The sequence below is a fragment of the Scyliorhinus torazame genome, chromosome 6 (genome assembly GCF_047496885.1).
Source record: "Scyliorhinus torazame isolate Kashiwa2021f chromosome 6, sScyTor2.1, whole genome shotgun sequence".
NCBI lineage: Eukaryota > Metazoa > Chordata > Chondrichthyes > Carcharhiniformes > Scyliorhinidae > Scyliorhinus > Scyliorhinus torazame.
In genome coordinates this window covers 56,924,900-56,948,217 of record NC_092712.1, presented here as the reverse complement: position 1 = coordinate 56,948,217, position 23,318 = coordinate 56,924,900, and the positions used below count along the sequence as shown (strand labels likewise).

General features: G+C 49.9%; 1 protein-coding gene across 2 annotated transcripts in view; it reads left to right on the top strand.

Moving 5' to 3' along the window:
- Positions 1-23,318, top strand: part of ptprn2 (protein tyrosine phosphatase receptor type N2) — a 1,583,832-nt gene that overhangs the window by 1,200,262 nt on the left and 360,252 nt on the right. The window lies entirely within an intron of this gene.

The following is a 23,318-nucleotide window of genomic DNA, read 5'->3' as shown; positions in this document are numbered from 1 at the left end:
GGAAAGGCTGCACATGTGAGGGAATTGGCTACCCTGTCCCTCAAATCGCCCCAGAACATTTCTGAGTTGGCAAACCTAATTCCACAAAATACAAATTGATGCCGAATAAGAGAGTTGTCCGAAATGCCCTAAATTATAAATGTCTCCGAACCTCAGAATTTATTTCCTGCCTGATCACATTCTCCTTGACTGGTGTCTAAGCAGCAAAATAAATGTTTAAATAACTAAACAAATATTTATTTGGCAGACATTGCCAAATAAAATAGAAGCAATGCATCGTCAACATGGACACCAACATACTAGTCTTTACAAGCTACTGTTACCTTAGCAACCTTGCATTACCAAACTCCAATCCAAACTGTGTAACTTCTTTAAAGTTCTTGGCAAAATTCTTCGGGCAGATCAAATAAACAACAAATGCTGCTGTAAATACTTCATTAAACTTTGAAGCAAATGGCATTGCTGCCTCATGGCGCCGAGGTCCCAGGTTCGTTCCCGGCTCTGGATCACTGCCTGTGTGGTGTTTGCACATTCTCCCTGTGCTTGCCCCCACAACCCAAAGATGTGCAGGGTAGGTGGACTGGCCACTCTGAATTTCCCCTTAATTGGAACAAATTAATTGGTTACTCTAAATTTATTTTTTTTAAACTTTGAAGAAATAATATTATGGGCGGGGTTTACTGGCTGTTCACGCCGGTGGGAAATTCCGGTTCCATGCTGGCGCCTGGGTTTCTCGGTGACGAGGGGTGCAGTCAATGGGAAATCCTGTTGACAATGGCGGGACCTGTCGATTCTGCTGGCGGGACGCCTCATCCGCCGAAAAACACGGCGGGGTGGTCGGTAAATCCTGTCCTAAGAATCATCTGAGAAGGACCTCAAACCTATTTAAAAGCTGTGAGGGTGCGTTTTTGGCTGCCTAATTGCTAATCCATTTGTCAATATTTGAAACCGTCAGGATAGCGAAGGAAAGCTCAAATTTGAAAGGAACAAGATTTGCATTTATATAGTGCCTTTCATGGCTTCAGGAAAATCAATTAAAATTTTACAATCAGTGAAGTACTTTTAAGATAAAGTCACTTTGCTTCGGCGATGTTGGAAATGGGGCTGAACCTGCACACAGCAAGATCCCACAGCATCAGTGTGGTAAAGGTTTCTGGTGATGCTGTGTGAGGGCTAAATACTGGCCAGGATAGGGTGCTCTTTTGGAGGGTCAGTGCAGACGCACTGGGCCGAATGGCTTCCTTCTGCACTGTAGGGACTCTACGATTCTATTCTATGATACTGGAAAGAACATGCTTGCTCTTCTTTGGATAGTGGAATGGTTTCTTTCACATCCACCTGAGAGGGCAGATGCGGTTTTAAAACAAAGAACAATACAGCACAGGAACAGACCCTTCGGCCCCCAAAGCCTGCATCGATCACGTGTTCTATCTAGACCAACCGCCTGTATCCTTCCATTCCCCGTCTGTTCATGTGTCTATCCAGATAAGTCTTAAAGGTCGCTAATGTATCTACCTCAACCACCTTTGGATGGCTTGATGCCATCCAAAATATGGCATATTCAACATTGCAGCACTCTCTTAGTCATGCACTGAGGTGCCAGCCTAGATTTTGTGTTCAGGTCTCTAACGTAATGTTGACCCACCCAACTTTCTTCAAACCTCAGAATGGCTGTTCCCCACATGAACATAGCTTGGGAAAATGGCATTGAGGAAAGATGGTCAACCATAATCTAATTGAATAGTGGAGCAGGCTCAAGGGGCTACTCCTCCTCCTATGTTTGCCATGGGTATGCCTTGACTATTTGTGTTACTAGGCTATTTTGCATTGGGAGTTGATTCAAAACCACCCTTGCACAATATTCACATGGTGCACTTTCAAGGAGAGGTCGGTAGACAGCTGTCGGGAGGGGGAAAACCCTCGCTAATTATGATGATCTGATTTAAAGGCTCATTGTAGTCTGTGGGCCACGATCACGGGCCAGGCCACCGTGGGGGCCCCCCTGGGGTCGCATCCCCCCGAGCCCCCCCCGAGGATCGCCCCCGCCGACTTACCTGCCAGGGTTGGACAATGCCTAACCCACGCCGTCGGGACTGGCCAAAAACGGACGGCCGCTCGGCCCATCTGGGCCCGGAGAATTGCCAGGGGGGGCCGCTGCCAACGGCCCCCGACCGCCGTGGCATGAACATCATCCCTGCCCGAATACCAGCGCTGGAGAATACGGCAGCCGGCGGCGGGGCGGGATTCGCGCCGTCCCCCGGCCGGGTCGGAGAATCCCGCTGTTTATATTCAAAATACAGAATGATCATCCTTGAACATGATCTTTATAGCTCTGTTCCAGACATTAGGCAGAGTATATCACATATTGGCAACTTTTTCAGTCAGCTTTGTAATCTTGAAGACTCAGGAAGGGTGGTTAAAAGTGATGTGTTGGGTGTTCTGGATCACATACAGGTCACCAACACTTGAAATAGTGCAACACTATTTTATTAAATCAATAACTGTTTAAACATATTCAGACTGTGGGTGAATACGATACTAGCTTTAACTAAAGATCTTTGCCTTGTCCTAACCTGTCGATGCACTCAGCACATGGTGAATGTCTGTGTTACAGGCTGTGAGCTCTGTCCTCCTAGCTAGCTGCAACTCGAATGAGTGGGAACTCTGATGCCCCCTGCCTTTATAGCGCGTGTGCTCTCACTGGTGATTGGTTGCGGTGCTGTGTGTGTTGATTGGTCCCACTGTGTGTCCGTCAGTGTGTGTCTGCACCATGATATACTGGTGTATATTATGACATCCCCCCTTTTTATAAAAAATGTACCTGCGTGGCAATAAATTGTGTATGGTGAATGTTCCTGACTACGTGTGTGCGAAATATTTACAGGACTATGTACATGAAAACTAAGCTATTTACATGGGAAGGTGCCTGGTGCAGAAAAACAGTGTGTCACAAGAATAACGAGATGAACACTATATACAAACCACTTGAACGATTAAACGGAAGAACAGAACAAATCAGAAAGTCCATAAGTCCACAAAGTTCACAAATTAAGTCTCTGAGGTGGGTGACGAATTCTGGTTGATCGCCTCAAGGGTGGGTCGGGAGTCGCTGGCTGAGGAGCGGACTGGACTGCGTCAGAGTGAGGAGAATGCAGAGTGACCGGAATCTCTGCATAGTCCAGGTCAGGGTCAACAGGAGGGCGTGGCAATGGTGGAGGATCACGTAGTGAGTGCGGAATGAGATGAAGGGCACGTCGATTGCGGCGCAGAATGGAGCCATCCGGTAGACAAACCAGGAACGAGCGGGGGGGCCACCTGCCGAAGAACCACTGCAGTTGCAGACCAGCCACCATCCGGAAGATGGATGCGGACGTTGTCATCTGGAGCCAGAGTAGGAAGATCAGCTGCACGGGAGTCATGAGCCGCCTTGTGCTGCGCATGAGACAGCTGCATCCGTTGAAGTACCGGAACGTAATCGAGGTCTGGGACATGAATGGACGGCACCGTCGTCCTCAGGGTGCGACCCATGAGCAGCTGGGCCGGCGACACGCCAGTGGACAGTGGGGCCGAGCGATAGGCCAGCAAGGCGAGGTAGAAATCAGACCCAGCATCGGCAGCCTTGCAGAAGAGCCGTTTGACTATGTGGACGCCCTTCTCCGCTTTGCCATTGGATTGGGGGTACAGGGGACTGGATGTCACATGCACAAAGTTGTACCTCCTGGCAAAGTTGGACCATTCCTGGCTTGCGAAGCAGGGGCCATTGTCCGACATCACAGTGAATGGGATGCCGTGACGAGCAAAGGTCTCCTTGCAGGCACGGATGACTGCCGACGATGTGATGTCGTGTAAACGTACCACCTCCGGGTAGTTTGAAAAGTAGTCTACAATCAGGACATAGTCCCTGCCCAGCGCGTGAAACAGGTAGGGTCTGTAGGGTCTCACCTGGTTGGGCCGGCTGGAAGCGCTGACAAGTGGGGCGGTTGAGCACTGTGTTGGCGATGTCGTCATTGATGCCGGGCCAGTACACTGCCTCTCGGGCCCGTCGGCGGCACTTTTCCACGCCAAGGTGGCCCTCGTGTAGCTGTTCCAAGACGAGCTGGCGCATGCTATGCGGGACGACAATGCGGTCCAGTTTCAGGAGAACACCATGTACTACCGCCAGATCATCTCTGACGTTATAGAACTCCGGGCATTGGCCCTTGAGCCACCTGTCTGTTTGGTGGCGCATGACACGTTGTAGCAAAGGGTCAGCCGCCGTCTCGCGGCGAATTTGGACAAGGCGTTCATCCGTGGCAGGTAGATTGGAGGCCACGAAGGCCACATGGGTGTCAACCTGGCAGACGAATCCCGCTGGGTCACACGGAGTGTTGATAGCCCTGGAGAGAGCATCGGCAATGATGAGGTCTTTGCCTGGGGTGTATACCAGCTGGAAGTCGTATCGCCGGAGCTTGAGAAGAATACGCTGGAGGCGAGGCGTCGTGTCATTCAAGTTTTTCTGTATTATATTGAAGATGGTCGGTCTCGACGGTTAATTGAGGAAGGCCGTACACATAATCGTGAACCTGGACGACACCGGTCAGAAGTTCTAGGCACTCCTTTTCTATCTGCGCGTAGCGCTGTTCCGTGGGGGTCATGGCGCGTGCCGCATATGCAACGAGGGCCCATGATGAAGCCACATCGTGTTGCAGGAGCTCTGCCCCAATGCCGGATTGGCTGGCATCGGTCGAAATTTGTGTCTCTTTTGCTGGATCAAAGAAAGCTAAGACCGGGGCTGTGGTGAGTTTCGTTTTGAGTTCTCTCCATTAGCGCTCGTGGGCAGGAAGCCATTGGAAGTCTGTCGTCTTCCTGACCGCTTCAGGAGAGCCGTGGTATGAGAGGCGAGGTGAGGGATGAACTTCCCTAAAAAGTTGACCGTGCCCAGAAATCGGAGGACCGCCTTCGTGTCCTCTGGCGTTTTCATGGCTGTGATAGCAGCCACCTTGCCCGCATCCGGCCGCACACCCAACTGGGAGATGTAGTCCCCTAGGAACTTGAGTTCTGTATGACCAAACAAGCATTTGGCTCTGTTGAGGCGTAGGCCCTGCTCACCTATGTGTTTGAACACGCGCTGGAGACGACTGACATGTTCCTGCGGGGTGGTGGACCAAATGGGCAGCACGGTAGCATTGTGGATAGCACAATTGCTTCACAGCTCCAGGGTCCCAGGTTCGATTCCGGCTTGGGTCACTGTCTGTGCAGAGTCTGCACATCCTCCCCGTGTGTGAGTGGGTTTCCTCCAGGGGCTCCGGTTTCCTCCCACAGTCCAAAGTTGTGCAGGTTTGGTGGATTGGCCATGATAAATTGCCCTTAGTGTCCAAAATTGTCCTTAGTGTTGGGTGGGGTTACTGAGCTATGGGGATAGGGTGGATGTGTTGACCTTGGGTAGGGTGCTCTTTCCAAGAGCCGGTGCAGACTCGATGGGCCGAATGGCCTCCTTCTGCACTGTAAATTCTATGAAAATGATTATGTCATCGACATAGACGCGAACACCTTCAGTGCCTTCCATCATTTGTTCCATGATCCTGTGGAACACTTCTGAAACAGATATGATCCCAAACGGCATACTGTTGTAACAATATCTGCCAAAGGGGGTGTTAAATGTACCACCGTGTCCTGCTGGATTTGTCGAGCTGCATTTGCCAGAATCCTTTCGAGGCGTCGAGCTTGGTGAAGAGCTTGGCGCGAGCCATCTCGCATGTGATCTCTTCGCGCTTGGGAATTGGATAATGCTCCCTCATGATATTGCGATTCAGATCCTTGGGATCAATACAAATTCTCAGCTCGCTGGAAGGCTTTTTTTCACACACCATGGAACTGACCCAGTCGGTTGGTTCCGTAACTCTGGAGATCACTCCTTGGTCCTGGAGGTCCTGCAGCTGCTGCTTGAGGCAGCCCTTAAAGGGTGCTGAGACTCTGCGAGGTGCATGCACCACAGGCGTGGCGTTCTGTTTGAGTAGGATCTTGTAAGTATATGGGAGCGTGCCCATGCCTTCGAAGACGTCGCGGTGCTGGTAGATGATGGCGTCGAGTTGCACCTGAAGTCAGCGTCCTGGAAGGCAGACGTGTCATCAGGAGAGAGAGAGTGCACTCTCTGAACGAGGTTCAACAGCTTGCATGCCTGTGCGCCAAGCAGGGAGTCTTTCGAGGAATCCACGATCTCGAAAGGAAGGATGGCTTTGCGTGACCTGTGCGTCACTTCAAGTTGGCATGAGCCGCTAGCAGGAATGACGTTGCTATTATAATCCAATAGCTGGTAGTCTGATGAAAGTATGGCTGGTTTGACACGAAGGCTTTGGAAGTCAGACCACACCATGAGATTGGCAGAGGCACCAGTGTCCAGGCGGAATCGTATTTGGGACCGGTTGACCGTCAGGGTGGCACACCACTCATCGTCTGGATCGATGCTGTATACCGACAGCGGCTGGTGTCTTTGCTTCGGGGACAGCCTGTTTTTCGTTACGACACCGACTTGAAAAGGCGCCTTCGGGTCCTCGGAGTCACTGCTGTGTGGGAGGACTCTGCATCGGACTCGGTGATCGTGGGTTGAATTGCCCGAACATTCCTGCAAGGCTGGCTGAAGCGATATGAAGTGGCAGGCTGAGCTGCTCGGCAGAAGGCAGCATCGTGGCCAAGTCTGCCAAATCATAGATTTCATAGATTTCATAGAATTTACAGTGCAGAAGGAGGCCATTCGGCCCATCGAGTCTGCACCGGCCCTTGGAAAGAGCACTCCACCCAAGCCCACACCTCCACCCTATCCCCATAACCCAGTAACCCCAATTTTGGGGACCTAAGGGCAATTTACCATGTCCAATCCACCTAACCTGCACATCTTTGGACTGTGGGAGGAAACCGGAGCACCCGGAGGAAACCCACGCAGACACGGGGAGAACGTGCAGACTCCGCACAGACAGTGACCCAAGCCGGGAATCGAACCTGGGACCCTGGAGCTGTGAAGCAACAGTGCTAACCACTGTGCTACCGTGCTGCCCCACGTAGGCATTGTCGAGATTTTGCAGGGCATTGCCGCTTTAAATGGGCGGAGTCACAGTTGCCGCATGTCGTGACGTCAGCACGTTTGCTGCACCACCGCGCTTGTGCGGTGGTGCATGGTGCGCGCCTGCACATTATGATCCTCCACGTCGCCGTCCCCTCATTTGGTGTGCACAAGCGCGGGAGTCCGCGAAAAGCGCGCAAAATTGCTGACCTCATCCAGGCTGAGGCCATCATCCCGGGAACTACAGGCCGGTGAGCCTTACTTCAGTGGTAGGGAAATTACTGGAGAGAATTCTTCGAGACAGGATCTACTCCCATTTGGAAGCAAATGGACGTATTAGTGAGAGGCAGCACGGTTTTGTGAAGGGAAGGTCGTGTCTCACTAACTTGATAGAGTTTATCGAGGAGGTCACTAAGATGATTGATGCAGGTAGGGCAGTGGATGTTGTCTATATGGACTTCAGTAAGGCCTTTGACAAGGTCCCTCATGGTAGACTAGTACAAAAGGTGAAGTCACACGGGATCAGGGGTGAGCTGGCAAGGTGGATACAGAACTGGCTAGGCCATAGAAGGCTGAGAGTAGCAATGGAAGGATGCTTTTCTAATTGGAGGGCTGTGACCAGTGGTGTTCCACAGGGATCAGTGCTGGGACCTTTGCTCTTTGTAGTATATATAAATGATTTGGAGGAAAATGTAACTGGTCTGATTAGTAAGTTTGCAGACGACACAAAGGTTGGTGGAATTGCGGATAGCGATGAGGACTGTCGGAGGATACAGCAGGATTTAGATTGTTTGGAGACTTGGGCGGAGAGATGGCAGATGGAGTTTAATCCGGACAAATGTGAGGTAATGCATTTTGGAAGGTCTAATGCAGGTAGGGAATATACAGTGAATGGTAGAACCCTCAAGAGTATTGAAAGTCAAAGAGATCTAGGTGTACAGGTCCACAGGTCATTGAAAGGGGCAACACAGGTGGAGAAGGTAGTCAAGAAGGCATACGGCATGCTTGCCTTCATTGGCCGGGGCATTGAGTATAAGAATTGGCAAGTCATGTTGCAGCTGTATAGAACCTTAGTTAGGCCACACTTGGAGTATAGTGTTCAATTCTGGTCGCCACACTACCAGAAGGATGTGGAGGCTTTAGAGCGGGTGCAGAAGAGATTTACCAGAATGTTGCCTGGTATGGAGGGCATTAGCTATGAGGAGCGGTTGAATAAACTCGGTTTGTTCTCACTGGAACGAAGGAGGTTGAGGGGAGACCTGATAGAGGTATACAAAATTATGAGGGGCATAGACAGAGTGGATAGTCAGAGGCTTTTCCCCAGGGTAGAGGGGTCAATTACTAGGGGGCATAGGTTTAAGGTGAGAGGGGCAAGGTTTAGAGTAGATGTACGAGGCAAGTTTTTTACGCAGAGGGTAGTGGGTGCCTGGAACTCGCTACCGGAGGAGGTGGTGGAAGCAGGGACGATAGTGACATTTAAGGGGCATCTTGACAAATACATGAATAGGATGGGAATAGAGGGATACGGACCCAGGAAGTGTAGAAGATTGTAGTTTAGTCGGGCAGCATGGTCGGCACGGGCTTGGAGGGCCGAAGGGCCTGTTCCTGTGCTGTACATTTGTTTGTTCTTTGAGGCCCTGGAGGTGCTCAATCACTTGGACCCGTTCCGCCTCGTGGGGACCTTGCCTTTTCAGCCGCTTGTATATGGGAATATCGACTCGTGGCGTTTTCATGTAAGACACAGGTCTCGATGGCGGTCGCTAGGGTGAGTTGCTTTACTTTGAGGAGCTGCTGACGTAGGGGGTCCGACTGAACACCGAAAACGATCTGGTCGCGTATCATGGAGTCGGAGGTGGGCCCGTAGTTGCAAGACTGCGCAAGGATGCGAAGGTGCGTGAGAAAGGATTGGAAAGGTTCATCCTTACTCTGCAAACGCTGCTGGAACACGTAGCGCTCGAAACTTTCATTCACCTCTACGCTGCAGTGAGTGTCAAACTTGAAGAGGACCTCCCCGAACCTCGTTTTATCTTCATCATCCGCAAATGTGCGAGAGTTGAAAATGTGGATGGCATGGTCCCCGGCCGTGAAGAGGAGAAGAGCAATCTTTCTGGTATCCGAGGCACCCTTCCTGTCTGTGGCTTCCAGGAAGTGCTGAAGCTCTGTTTGAAAATCTTCCAGTTGGCCCTGAGGTTACCGGTGACGTGGCGTGGCGGCGGCGGGCTGACGTTGTCCATGTTGCAGGATGACGGAATGCTGGCGGAAGGCAGATCACTGGCAGGTAGGTCTAAGAAGTGCTAATATCCCTCAACTCCTGGTACCATGATGTGTTGGGTGTTCTGGATCACATACAGGTCACCAACACTTGAAATAGTGCAACACTATTTTATTGTATCATTAACTGTTTAAACATACTCAGACTGTGGGTGAATACGATACCAGTTTTAACTAAAGACCTTTGCCTTGTCCTAACCAGTCGATGCACTCAGCACATGGTGAATGTCTGTGTTACAGGCTGTGAGCTCTGTCCTCCTAGCTAGCTGCTACTCGAATGAGCGGGAACTCTGATGCCCCCTGTCTTTATAGTACGTGTGCTCTCACTGGTGATTGGCTGCGGTGTTGTGTGTGTTGATTGGTCCCACTGTGTGTCCGTCAGTGTGTGGCTGCACCATGATATACTGGTGTATATTATGACAAAAAGGCTGCTTGATTGATGGCAAACCATGCCCGAGTCAAAACTGCCTCCACCTGAGCACAGGGACGTTAAAGGCTGTTATTTCCTGATGCATGAAGTCAAGTTCCATGAGGGTGCGATCCTGGAACTCCAATTCTGAATCAAATTCCGTCCCCTTATAGAACATAGATTAGTACAGCACAGTACAAGTCTTTCGGCCCACAATGTTGTGCCGGCCATTTATTCTAATCTAAGATCAACCTAACCTACACTCCTTCAATTTACTGCTGTCCATGAGCCTGTCCAAGAGTCGCTTAAATGTCCCTAATGACTCTGACTGCACCACCTCTGCTGGCAGTGCATTCCATGCACCCACCACTTTCTGTGTAAAGAACCGACCTCTGACATCTCCTCTATATCTTCCTCCAATCACCTGAAAATTATGTCCCCTCGTGACAGCCATTTCCGCCCTGGGGAAAAGTCTCTGGCTATCTGAGGTGTTGGGTGCTCTGAGGTACAGACGAACCAACACGGTTGCGATTGGTACAACGCAGTTTTATTCCATCTAACTATTTAGACATCAGAATTGGTACTCAGCACGTTGTGACTGTGTGAGTGTCTTGCTATGAGGTCCTGGCCCTGTGCTGTCTCCAGATGGACTGCCCAGGAAGTGTCGTGTTTCTTGTCTTATACTGTGTCTGCTCTTGTCTGTGATTGGCTATCGTGTTATGTGTGCTAATTGGTCCGTTGGTCTTTCTATCATTATGTATGTGTTATGATGTATGTTTGAATATCATGACACTATCCACTCTATCCATGCCTCTCATCACCTTGCACACCTCTATCAAGTTACCTCTCTTCCTTCTTCACTCCAGTGAGAAAAACCCTAACTCCCTAACTTTCTTCATAAGACATGCCCTCCAGTCCAGGCAGCATCCTGGTAAATCTCCTCTGCACCCTCTCCACCCTCACCCTTTCAAAAATAAATAAGGGCCTTCCTTGCTTGTGACTATTTGCTTGACTATTAAATAAGTCAACAATTGTAAAGCTTGCTCTTGAGACATTAAGACAGTGCGACATGCGTCAGTTGGTGGTTCACTTGGTAGCACTCTCGTCACTGAATTCCAACGTTCTGGGTTCAAGCTCCACTGCAGGACTTGAGTACATAAATGTATGCTGATGCTCCAATACTCCAGTGCGGTACCGAGAGAGCACTGCACTTCTCGAGTAGCCTTTTGATCGAGGCAATAAACCGAGGTCCCACCTGCCTTCTTGGGTAGATGTAAATGATCCTGGGGCACTATTTCGGAGAGCAACAGGGGAGGTATCACTTATGCCTGGGTCAATATTTACCCCTCAATGAACATCACAAAACCAAAATATCTGGCCATTGTTACCTTGCAGCTTGTGGGAGCTATTGTGAGCTGCTGTATTCCTGCATTACGCCACTCACTACACTTCAAAAGGGGTTGTAAAGCGCTAGGAGACATCCAGTGGTTGTGAAAATATATAAATTCACATCCTTCTTTCCTTTCTTTCAAACGTTGATAATGCAAATCTTTCACCCCTTTCCACAATTATCTGGGGGGGGGGGAGCGGGGCAAAGGTGGGTGTTTTGGGGGAGGGCAGGTAAAGGTGACTGTCAGTGTTATTTTGCCCAACCACTTTGAAAACTGAGAAGATGTATAGCTTTAAAATGAATTTGCCAATCATGTAGCCTAACTGCTTGACAGTCTATAATCAGCATGCTGGCCATTCCCCTCTGCAGAAGGTAACTCCTTTAAGACTTGTAATATCAAACATTAGAAAAGGCTCATTCTTCTGCAGAAATCAGCAAAATATCTCTTCAAAATCCAGCAGTCGAACCACAATTATTTCACAGAGAATGGGGGTCACCTCCTTGCTTTGCGTTGCTGAAAAATCAGTTAAGCACCCCTGTTGATGTATAACGCAAATGCGACATGTCATTGATATAAATGCTTTCACAGCTTTTAAACCAATTTAAATGCAAAATGAATGCTATCATAAGCTGCAGGTGACATGATATCACCTTTTGCAATATAGTTATCTCGACACCATGAGTGAAAACACGCAGGCAGGTTACCAGATGACATGGGTTTAGGCCCTCAATTCTGCACCACCATTGCTAATGTGTAGTGGCCTTTAAACTAAACTGTGTGTGTAGCGAGTGGGTGGGTGGTGGTGGGAGTGATGGGGGCGAGGGGGAGTTCAGGGGAGATTTATATTTTGAAAGAAAGGGTAGCGATATGGGCAATGATGACCAGAGTTTGACTGGAGGGACAGAGCATATGAACCTAAGATGCACCCACAAATGGGGTCAGAATAAGGAAAATAGTAAGAAGACTAAATTAAAGGCTATATATCTGCAACATTCATAACAACATCAATGTGTCACAAATGGAAATTAATGGGTATGATCTGATAGCCATGACAGAAACATGGTTGCGTGGAGACTAAAGCTGGGAACTGAATGTTCAGGGGTATTTGACAGCTCTGAAGAGTAGAAAGAAAGGAAAGGTAGGAGAATTGGCCTCTGTTCATGAAGGATGAGGTCATCACACAAGTGAGAAATGGTGCTGGCTCGAAAACCAAGTTGTTAATTCAGTTTGGCTGGAGATAAGAAATAGCAAAGGAATGAAGTCACTGTTGCGAGTAGTCTGTAGGCCTCCGAATAGTTGTTACACTGTAGGACAGAGTATAACGCCAGAAATAATGGGAGCTGGTAAGAAGGCTACTATAATAATTGTGGGAAACTCTAATTTTTATATACATTAGACGAAGCAAAAGTGGCCTTCAGGATGAGTTAGACCGTATATTCAGGACAGTTTCTGAGAACAATACATTGTGGAAGTAACCAAGGAACAAGCTATTTTAGATCTGGTAATGCGCAATGAGACAGATTTAATTAATAACCTTACAGTAAAGGATCCTGCAGGAAAGAATGACCATAACATGATAGAGTTTCACATTAATTTGAGGGTGAGAAACGTAGGTTTGAAACGAGTGTCTTAAAATTTTAAAAAGGCACTTACAAAGTTGGTTAAAGTGGGGCGCAACTCAGTGATCCCGTCGCACCCGCCTTGGTGTCAGGACAAGGCCATTGAATCTTGCGAGAGACCTCTTGCAGGATTTACGATGCTCGAAACGCCTTGTGAGATTTAACAAAATCTCGCGAGACGTCGCGATCTGGATCTCACACTCACTGGGTATAATCCGGATTTGCATATTTAAATGAGCCATTAGGACGGCACGGTAGCACAGTGGTTAGCATTGTTGCTTCAAAGCGCCAGGGACCCGGGTTCGATTCCCGGCTTGGGTCACGGTCTGTGCGGAGTCTGCACGTTCTCCATGTGTCTGCGTAGGATTCCTCCAGGCCCTCCGGTTTCCTCCCACAAATCTCCAAAGACATGTTTGTTAGGTGAATTGGACATTCTGAATTCTCCCTCAGTGTACCCAAACAGGTGCCGGAATGTGGCGACTAGGGGATTTTCACAGTAACTTCATTGCAGTGTTAATATAAGCCTACTTGTGATACTAATAAAGATTATTATTATATAAATATGCGTTTGTTGGATTCTCCTGGCACCTGGGACCTAACGGTCATGCCTGGGAGACCTCATCAGGTCTCTGGGCTTCCACAAACGTGAACCAGTCGTAACGGCACCTGGGGTAGGGGGGCCTCCAAGACCATTAGAGACCCCTGGCTGGTCAGGAACAGAGCAGGGAGGTACCCTGGCACTCCCTCTGGCACCCAGGCACCTTGAGACTGCCAGCCTGGTACCCTTGAAGTGCCACATGTGCACCTTGGCAGGCGTACTGCCATGGTGCCCAGTGCAACGGTGCCTGGGACTGCCAGGTATTGAGGTATTGGGACATGGGGGGGGGGTGAGCCTTACCAGGTGGAGGGGGAGTGAGGGGGTGTTCCTGGAGTCTGTCTAAGGTTGGGGTTGAGGGGGTTATTGAAAGCAGGGGGGGGGGGGTGCAGAAAAGGGGAGGGGGAGAGATCAGGGCAGCCTTCCAAAATGGTGCTCCAATCTGTGAGGAGCCTTTCCTGCTGGACCCGCCAGCAGGAAATGACTCAAGTGTGGCCTCTGCAGGGCAGCACGATGGCGCAGTGGTTGTCACTGCTGCCTCACGGTGCCGAGGTCCAGGTTCGATCCCGGCTCTGGGTCACTCTCCGTATGGAGTTTGCACATTCTCCCTGTTTTTGCGTGGGTTTCGCCCCCACAACCCAACGATGTGCAGGGTGGATTGGCCATGCTAAATTTCCCCTTAATTGGCAAAAATGAATTGAGCACTCTAAATTTATGAAACAAAAGTGTGGCCTCTGGGGACAAAAACTCCCCGAGGCCAGAACAAAAGGCATAGTGAAGTTGAATAGTGGGGCGTTTCTTGCCACTGCAGCCCAAAACTGGACGTTGATTTATTTTTGTTTGAATTGCACCCTGGACTTGGAAGATAGGTTAGCAGTGGCAGACAGTAATGGAGATATTTCTCAATTGTCAAAAAATATATATTCCATTGAGTAACTATTGGGGACACTATCACCTGGAAGCTATCCCCCTAACATGTTGCTGGGTGAAAATCCTGGACTGCCAATTGCAGTAATTCAAAAAGGTGGCTCACCACCAACGTCTCAGGGGTGGTTAAGGATTGACAACAGTTGCTGGCCCTGCGATCCATGCTCATATCCCAGGAATGAATCATAATTTTTAAAAGACTACAAGAGAAGGATGAGTCATCTGTCACTAATGAATAATGATAAAGATGGTACTTCTGCATGTATATGAAAAGGAAGAGAGTAGCTAAAATAAACATTATTGCTTTAGAGGATTAATAATGGGATACCAAGAAATAGCAAAGACTGAACATAAATTTATACTTATCTTCACAGTAGAAGACAGTAGAAGCAGTCCAATAGTAAGGAGGATTTGTCCGCTCGTGGGAAGATGGAACTTAAAACAATAACACTCACGAGAGAAAAAGTATGAAGCAAACTAATGGCTGAAATGTCCGCTGGATTTGATAGCTTGCATCTTAGGGTCTTAAAAAATGGTTGCAGCGATAGTTGATGCATTGGTTGTAATCTTCCAAAATTCCATCGATTCCGAAAAGGTCCCAGCAGATTGGAAAATAACAAATGTAATGCCACCATTCAAGAAAGGTGGGCGATAGCATGAGACTTTGGCCAGGTAGCTTAACATCTATCATTAGGAAAATGCTGGCATCTATTATTACGGGAGGAGTAGCAGGACATTTAGGAAATCATAGGGTGGATTCTCCATTGCCTGACACCTGTATCAGGATTCCTAATCAGATGGAGTGTGGAGGGAAAAACAGGCTCGTCGCTAAGTGCTTTCACTTCCTCTTTTTCTCAGCAGAAAGAACTTAGCTCCTTTTGCTGTAGTGAGCAGTAGTCAATCATAGGGTGTTTCTAAGCGTTAAGGGAAAGATAAATAAACAAACCCCCTAATCAGCTGTGTCTGGACCAATAAAATTGTCAGTCACTGGCTAGTGAAATATATTGCTCTGTGAAATTGAATGGAAGATTTGTATTTCAAAAGCTGTCAAGGGACCGGAAGGCCTTTGAAGTATGTACTTGACTTTTGAGGAAGGTTCTGACACTTGTAACAGCTGCTGTAAACACTTCTGTCTGAGGCAGCAGATGGTAGGGAAGGGCAAGTGAAAATGCAGTGATATTTCACTCCAGTCCTTGGATTGCCCTTCAGTTTTCAGACAGGGGTCTCTGATTGGGGGTCCGATGGGAACTGTTGAAGGGGTCGGTGAGGAGGGGTTGGGTTACTCTCATGCGTGTGTGCTATTGGGTGGAGGGGCGAGCCCTTATTCCCCTGGTGGGGGGGGGGGGAAGAGAGATGCCCCTACAGTGTGGGTGGGGAGGCAGGTTTTATGTTGGTGGGACGTGGGGGGGCCGCCGTCGGACCTCCGTATCAGGCCACCTGCTCAGGCCTGATACCAGGATTCCGACTGAATCTGGCGAACTGTCCCCCATGCACAAATTAGCATGGTAAATGGGAGAGATTCACATACCGAGCCCCGCTCTTAGTGCCAGTGGAGACCAGCAGCAATTCTCTGCTGGCGGTAGCCGCTAGGCTCCAGAATGGAGAATTCAGACCTATAATACAATCAGTGAAAGTCAAGACAGTTCACAAGTTTATTGGAGTTCTTTCAGGATATAAGCCAGGTGTTTAATCGGAAACCAATAGATACAATGGATTTGGATTTTTAAAAGGCATTCGATATGTTCCCACATGAAAGGTTACTACAGCAGATAAAAGTTTATGATGTTGAGGGTAATGTATGAGCAACGATAAAGGATACCAACAGGATACAGAGTTGAGATAACAGGAGTCGAGTTGAGGGAGTGCTGCAGTGTCACAGCTGTCATTTTGTGGGTGAGGTGTTAAAAAGCGGCACTGGCTGCCCCCTCAGTGGATGTAAACAATCCCATGGCTCAATTTGAAAGTCAATTCGGGGAGTTATCCCTGATGCGACCATCAATTCACTCGAGACAGGAGTAGAAGTAAACCGTGGCTTTAATCAACTTAAAACAGTGCCTGCCTGCGACTGATCCAATACTGAGAACCGCCTACCGGTCGACTGCTCTTTACACCTCCTTTCAAGGGGAGGAGCCATGGGCGGAGCCCATACAGGCCCCAACATGTTCTCCTATGGATAATGCCATACAATAGCCCATAGGAGGAGCCCACAAGGGCAACAGCATAGCACAGATACAAGGGCAACAGCACATATACAAATACAATGGTGGATTATTGGCATAATACATTCACCACATCACCCCCTGTTAAAAAATGAAGTCCGGTGGGGGTGATGGGTTCATAAGTTCAGCCGGTCCGGCGCACGGATTGTACGCTGTGATCGCCGAAGCTCTGGCGTTGTTGCTGGCCCGGGTGTCGTGCTCATCCGTGCTCGCATCGGTAGCGAGGGCGCCAGTGCGGGTACAGACCTGGACTCTGGGAGCATCTCTTCTGGAGCTTCATTCCTGTGGATCAGTGAAGGGGGGATGGCGGGCGGGAGGGAGCGCGGGAGCCATATAGGGACGGGGGCGCTGGTCATGGTAGGTTGGGCGGGATATGATGGAGGCATGGTGGTGGTGGAACCGGCGGGCGCCAGGTCCCGGAGGAAGACCGTATCCTGTCGGCCATTGGGGTGTTCGATATAAGCGTACTGGGGGTTGGAGTGTAGGAGCTGGACCCGCTCTACCCGAGGATCGGACTTATGGCTCCTGACGTGTTTTCTTTTTAAAAAAAATATATTTATTCAAATTTTTCAACAGATTTTCAACAAACCCTCCCCCCAACATAAAGAAAGAAACAAGAACACAACAATCAAAAATTATACAAAAATTATACATTCGATTTCCCCCATATACCATAACCCCCCATATGACATTTAAAAGCACCACTAGGGGACTCTTCCCCCCCCCCTCCCTCCCCTCCTCCCCCTCCCCCTGCCCCTGGGGTGCTGCTGCTGCTGACCTCCTCCTAACGCTCCGCGAGATAGTCTAGGAACGGTTGCCACCGCCTGAGGAACCCCTACACAGACCCTCGCAAGGCAAACTTTATCCTCTCCAGCTTGATGAACCCTGCCATGTCATTGATCCAAGCTTCCACACAGGGGTCTTCGTATCTTTCCATAATAGCAAAATCCTCCGCCGGGCTACCAGGGACGCAAAGGCCAGAATACCGGCCTCTTTCGCCTCCTGCACTCCCGACTCGTCCGTTACCCCAAACAATGCCAACCCCCAGCTCGGCTTGACCCGGGCTTTCACCACCTTGGACATAGTCCTCGCAAAACCCCTCCAAAACCCATCCAGTGCCGGGCACGACCAGAACATATGGACGTGATTTGCCGGGCTTCCCGAGCACCTCCCACATCTGAACCTGCTCAACCTCGCCCCTGTCATATGCGCTCTGTGAGTAACTTTGAACTGTATTAGGCTGAGCCTGGCACAAGAGGAGGAAGAATTAACCCTACTCAGGGCATTAGCCCACAGACCCTCATCTATCTCCTCCCCAAGCTCCTCCTCCCACTTGCCCTTTAAATCCTCCACCGAGGCCTCCTCCTTCAGCTCCTGGTAAATCGACGAAACTTTGCCTTCTCCAACCCATACACCCGAAATCACCCTGTCCTGAATCCCCTGTGCCAGGAGCAGCGGGAATTCCCTCACCTGCCGCCTCACAAACGCCCTCACTTGCATGTACCTGAAAGCGTTTCCCGGGGGTAACCCAAACTTCTCCTCCAGTGCCCCTAGGCTCGCAAACGTCCCATCGATGAACAGGTCCCCCTGACGTGTTTTCTGAGTAGGGCTGGCCCCGGTGCCTTCAGCCAGGATGGAAGCGAGGCATCTGAGGTGGATCTCCTAGGGAAAACAAATAGGCGGTCATGAGGGGTCTCATTTGTGGCCTTGCAAAGTAGGGACCTAATAGAGTGGAGCTCATCGGGGAGGACCTCCTGCCAGTGAGAAACTGGGAGATTCCTAGACCGCAGGGTCAGTAGGACGATCTTCCAGACCGTCGCGTTCTCCCTCTCCACCTGCCCGTTTCCCCTGGGGTCATAACTGGTAGTCCTGCTCGAGGCGATGCCCTTACTGAGCAGGTACTGACGCAGTTCGTCGCCATGAACGACGAGCCTCGGTCACTGGACATAATTGAGGAAACCAAACAGGGTGAAGACACTATGTAGGGCTTTAATGACGGTGGACGTGGTCATGTTGGGGCAAGGGATTGCAAAGGGGAATAATGTTGAGGAAGTATGTATTGCGGTTATTGGAGGGGAGGGGCCCTTTGAAATCGATACTGAGGTGCTCAAAGGGCCGGGATGCCTTTACCAGGTGGGCCTTATCTGGTCGATAGAACTGTGGTTTAAACTCTGCACAGATCTGACAGTCCCTGATCATAGGTGGAGTAGGGCGGGTTGCGGGCCTTGATATAGTGGATAAGCTGGTTGACCTCCGGGTGTCAGAGGTCATCGTGGATAGCCCGTAGCCGGTCATCTTGCGCGCTGGCGCATGTGCCGCGGGACAGGGCATCTGGGGGCTTGTTGAGCTTCCCAGGACGATATACTATATCGTAATTATAGGTGGAGAGTTTGATCCTCCACCTCAAGATCTTATCGTTCTTGATTTTGCCCCGCTGCGTATTATTGAACATGAAGGCTACCGATCGTTGGTCGGTGACGAGGGTAAGCCTCCTACCAGCGAGGTAGTGCCTCCAGTGCCGCACGGCTTCCACGATGGCTTGGGCCTCTTTTTCAACTGAGGAGTGCCGAATTTCGGAGGTGCTGAGGGTGCGCGAAAAAAACGCTACCGGTCAGCCTGTTTGATTGAGGGTAGCGGCGAGGGCGATCTCTGATGCGTCGCTCTCCAGCTGGAAGGGGACGGACTCGTCCACCGCGCGCATCGCGGTTTTGGCGATGTCTACCTTGATGCAGCTGAAGGCCTGGTGGGCCTCAGTCGCCAGTGGGAAGATGGTGGCCTTGATTAGTGGGCGGGCTTTGTCCGCATAGTTGGGGACCCACTGGGTATAATATGAAAAGAACCCGACGCACCTCTTCAGGGCCTTGGGGCAGTGGGGGAGGGGGAGTTGCAGGAGGGGGCGCATATGGTCAGGGTCGGGTCCTAGAACCCCGTTTTACACGACGTAGCCGAGGATGGTTAGTCTGGTTGTGCGGGAAACGCATTTCTCCTTGTTGTACGTGAGGTTTAGGCGGTTTGGAGAAATCTGTGGAGGTTGGCGTTGTGGTCCTGCTGATCATGGGCGCAGATGGTGACATTATCCAAGTGCGGAAATGTGGCCCGCAGCCCGTACTGGTTCACCATTCGGTCCATTGTTCTTTGGAACACCGAAACCCCGTCCGTGACGCCAAAGGGGACCCGGAGGAAGATGGCTGTCCCCACGGCTAGCATGAGGCTGATGACGCGTCTATAGGGGGCGGAGTCGGCAGACACGCTGCCACACTGCGGGGTCTGCGGGCCTGTGAGTCTGAGGATCGGGCCTTTGAGTTAGAGTTCTTGGACCTGGCCAGGCAAACTTTGGCGAAACTTTCTCCCGCAGCTGCTGCAGTTCGCGTTATGGGCCGGGCAGTGCTGCCGGGGGTGTTGGGACTGGCCGCAGAAATGGCAGGGTAGCCCCCCATGATGGGCGGGTGGCCGCGCGGCACAGGCCTGGGGTAGTCTTTGGCGAGGGTCCACGAGGGAGTCGCGTGGTCAGCCGGGAACACGGTAAGGCTCTGGAACGCTACTTCCAGAGAGGAGGCTAACTTTACCGTCTGATCCAGTTCCAGGGCCCCCTTTTCGAGTAGGTGCTGTCTCACGTAGTTGGACCAGACTCCCGCCACGTAGACGTCTCGGAAGGCGAGTTCCATATATCGAGTGGCCGTAACGGCCTAGTAGTTGCAGCTGCATGCGAGGGCTTTGAGGTCACGTAGGTAGTCTTCTAGCGATTCCCTGGGGCGCTGGCGGCGAGTGGTGAGGATGTGTCGCGCGTAGACCTCGTTCACGAGCCGTACATAGAGGCGTTCGAGCATCACGAGGGCGTCTGCGAAGGAGGAGGCCTTGTCAAGTTGAACAGAGATTCGATGGCTCACCCGTGCATGGAGGAGGTTCAGCTTCTGTTCGTCGGTGACTGAAATCGTGGAGGAGGCTGCGAGATAGGCCTTGAAGCAGCGGAGCCAGTGCGAAAAAATGTATTTTGCCTCCACGGCCTGCGGATCGAGTTCCAGTCGGTCAGGTTTGAGGGCCGATTCCATAGTTGCGTTTAAGTTGATTAAATTGATGCAACCATCAATTCACTCGAGACAAGAGCAGAAGTAAACCGTGGCTTTAATCAACTTAGAACAGCGCCTGCCTGTGACTGATCCAATACTGAGAACCGCCGACAGGTCGACTGCTTTGTATACCTCCCTTCAAGGGGAGGAGCCATGGGCAGAGCCCATACAGGCCCCAACATGTTCCCTTCTGGATAATGCCATACAATGGCCCATAGAAGGAACCCACAAGGGCAACAGCATAGCACAGATACAGATACAAGGGCAACAGCACAGATACAAATACAATGGTGGATTATTGGCATAATACATTCACCACAATCCCTAATATCCTGGCCAACAGGTATCGCTCAGCTGACATCACTGAAAACAGATTGGGTGTGATTCTAACACCCCCGATGCTCCTGGCACACCTCTCGCTATTCCCAGAGAATAGCGAGAGATCTCCCAAACTGGTTCCCGCCGGACGTTGAATGAAACGGGATGCTCCCAGCCCTTGGCAACCGACATGGTCTTTAAACTCATTTACATCTGCTCAGCCTGTTCGAAGCCAGAGTCTGCTGGCCACCAGGATTCACAACCCCCACTGGCCCAGTGTGAGGCTGGCGGGAAGCATAACTGGTTTCCAGAAACTGAAACCAGTGGCGATGGCCATGTCGGGGTGCTCCTTTCATGTGGGAACATATCGAATGCCTTTGAAAATCCAAATCCATTGTATCTATTGGTTTCCGATTAAACACCTGGCTTATATCCTTAAAGAACTCCAATAAACTTGTGAACTGTGTTGACTTTCACTGATTGTATTATAGGTCTGGATTCTCCGTTGGCACTGCCAGGGGACGGGCCCGGGAGGGGCCTTGCCCGTGAGAGGGGTGGTGAGAGGGTGAGGGGCTTGGATGGGCCAAGAAAATTTTGTGGGGGGGGTGAAGGGAAGGTCCTGATTGTGGGGGTGTAGAGAGGGCACACTGAGGGCTACTATATCATATTATCACATTGCTATTGTTTGGGATCCTGCTGCTTACAAGTTGGCTGCTGAGTTTCCTACATTACAACTGGGACGACACTTGAAATTACCTCATTGACTGTCACGTGCTTTGGGCAACCGGAGGTCATGAACCGCTCTGTATAGATGTACTTGGTTAACTGAGCCATACTGCGATTGAACCTGGAAACATTCTCGTCTCTCTGGCGTAGCACCGCACTGGGAGAGCATCATTTCCAAAAAAGGCTATCCAGTGTTCAATATTATGGTGTGTTACAATTACAGGTTCAACTGGCACACTTCTGATTGGGCTCGTTATTGTCTTATTTTCATTACTTGATTGCTTCCCGAAGTAATTCAATAGCTGAACAGTCCCTCTCTGTGGAAAACATATGGTTACCGTGCTGATTTCCACAACATTTATCTTAATCCGGATTACTTTAAGCCTTGACCAGTGGCCTATCATCAGATTTATGCCATAACTCAGCATTTAGAGTGTCTGTTTCCAGAGATATAGAGCTTAAAGAATTTTTTAGCGGGGCCTTTTCTTCATGCTTTGTTATGGAAATAATGTTGCATTAGAAAGATCAGAGTTCATTCACACTTAAGGCTTTAACATCAATTTGCTGTTGACTGCCCCTCCACAATTCAGTGAGGGGATAAATAGTTGCTCTTGACTGCTATGGAGAAGTATTACACTATTTACTTTCCATTTTAAGACCACCAATACAGCATGTATAGTGCTATTTGTACCATTCATTGTTTTTCTCACTCAGCTTTCAACCCTTGGGCAGCAGTAGCTCTCACATGTTGGGCCCACAGGACTTAGCTGCACAGTAGCTCTGTTGCTTCACAGCTCCAGAGTCCCAGGTTTGATTCTCGGCTTGGGTCACTGTCTGTGCGGAGTCTGCATGTTCTCCCTGTGTCTGCGTGGGTTTTCTCCAGGTGCTCTGGTTTCCTCCCACAATTTGGACATTCTGAATTCTCCCTCTGTGTACCCGAACAGGCGCCGGAATGTGGCGACTAGGGGCTTTTCACAGTAACTCCATTGCAGTGTTAATGTAAGTCTACTTGTGACGATAAAGATTTTTATTATTATTACCTCTCAACATAACTTAAATGTTTCATCCCAGGCAACACACACCCCTCCTTAATTATTGAATAATTTTCAAAGTAAAATAAGGCAGTTTCTGCTGCGCTTAATTTGTTTGGTTTAAATTTGGAACAGCTTCACATATGGATAGTTTCTATTTAATCATAAGCGCAACTGTGGCAGATCCTTTTGTTGGGTAATTTGCTACCTGTGCTGCTTCCAATATGCAAACTCCTGTGCAGTTGTTGTATAAAGCAAGAGATGGGTATTTTTCTCTTGCATAATGTCACCCTTTGGAATTACCCTTGACCTCTTAATCCTTAATCCCACTCTCTGGAATATTTGTCCCATCCAGAATGGGTGCAGTAGTGTATTCGGCGAATGAACCAGAGGTTCTGCAATTTGTGAGCTTGCACCAGAAACGTAAAGACCCGACTGCTCCATCAATGACCAAATAGCTGACTTCTCTCTGCCCAATGTTCTGGAGACGCTGAGAAAGCCGATTCCGACGCATCCCCCAACCCCCTACAAGCTTGTGCCGCGCGGCTGCCAGGCAACCCCGGGGGGCCCCGATTTTATTTTTGCGGGCAATTCAAGCACCCCTGGCAACGCTGCCTGGCCCGCTCCGCAACTTGCAAGGGCTGTGGAAAAAAGGGGCATTTCGTGGCGGTATGCCAGGCCCGGGTGTTCGCCGCTGTCTCCAGGGGCG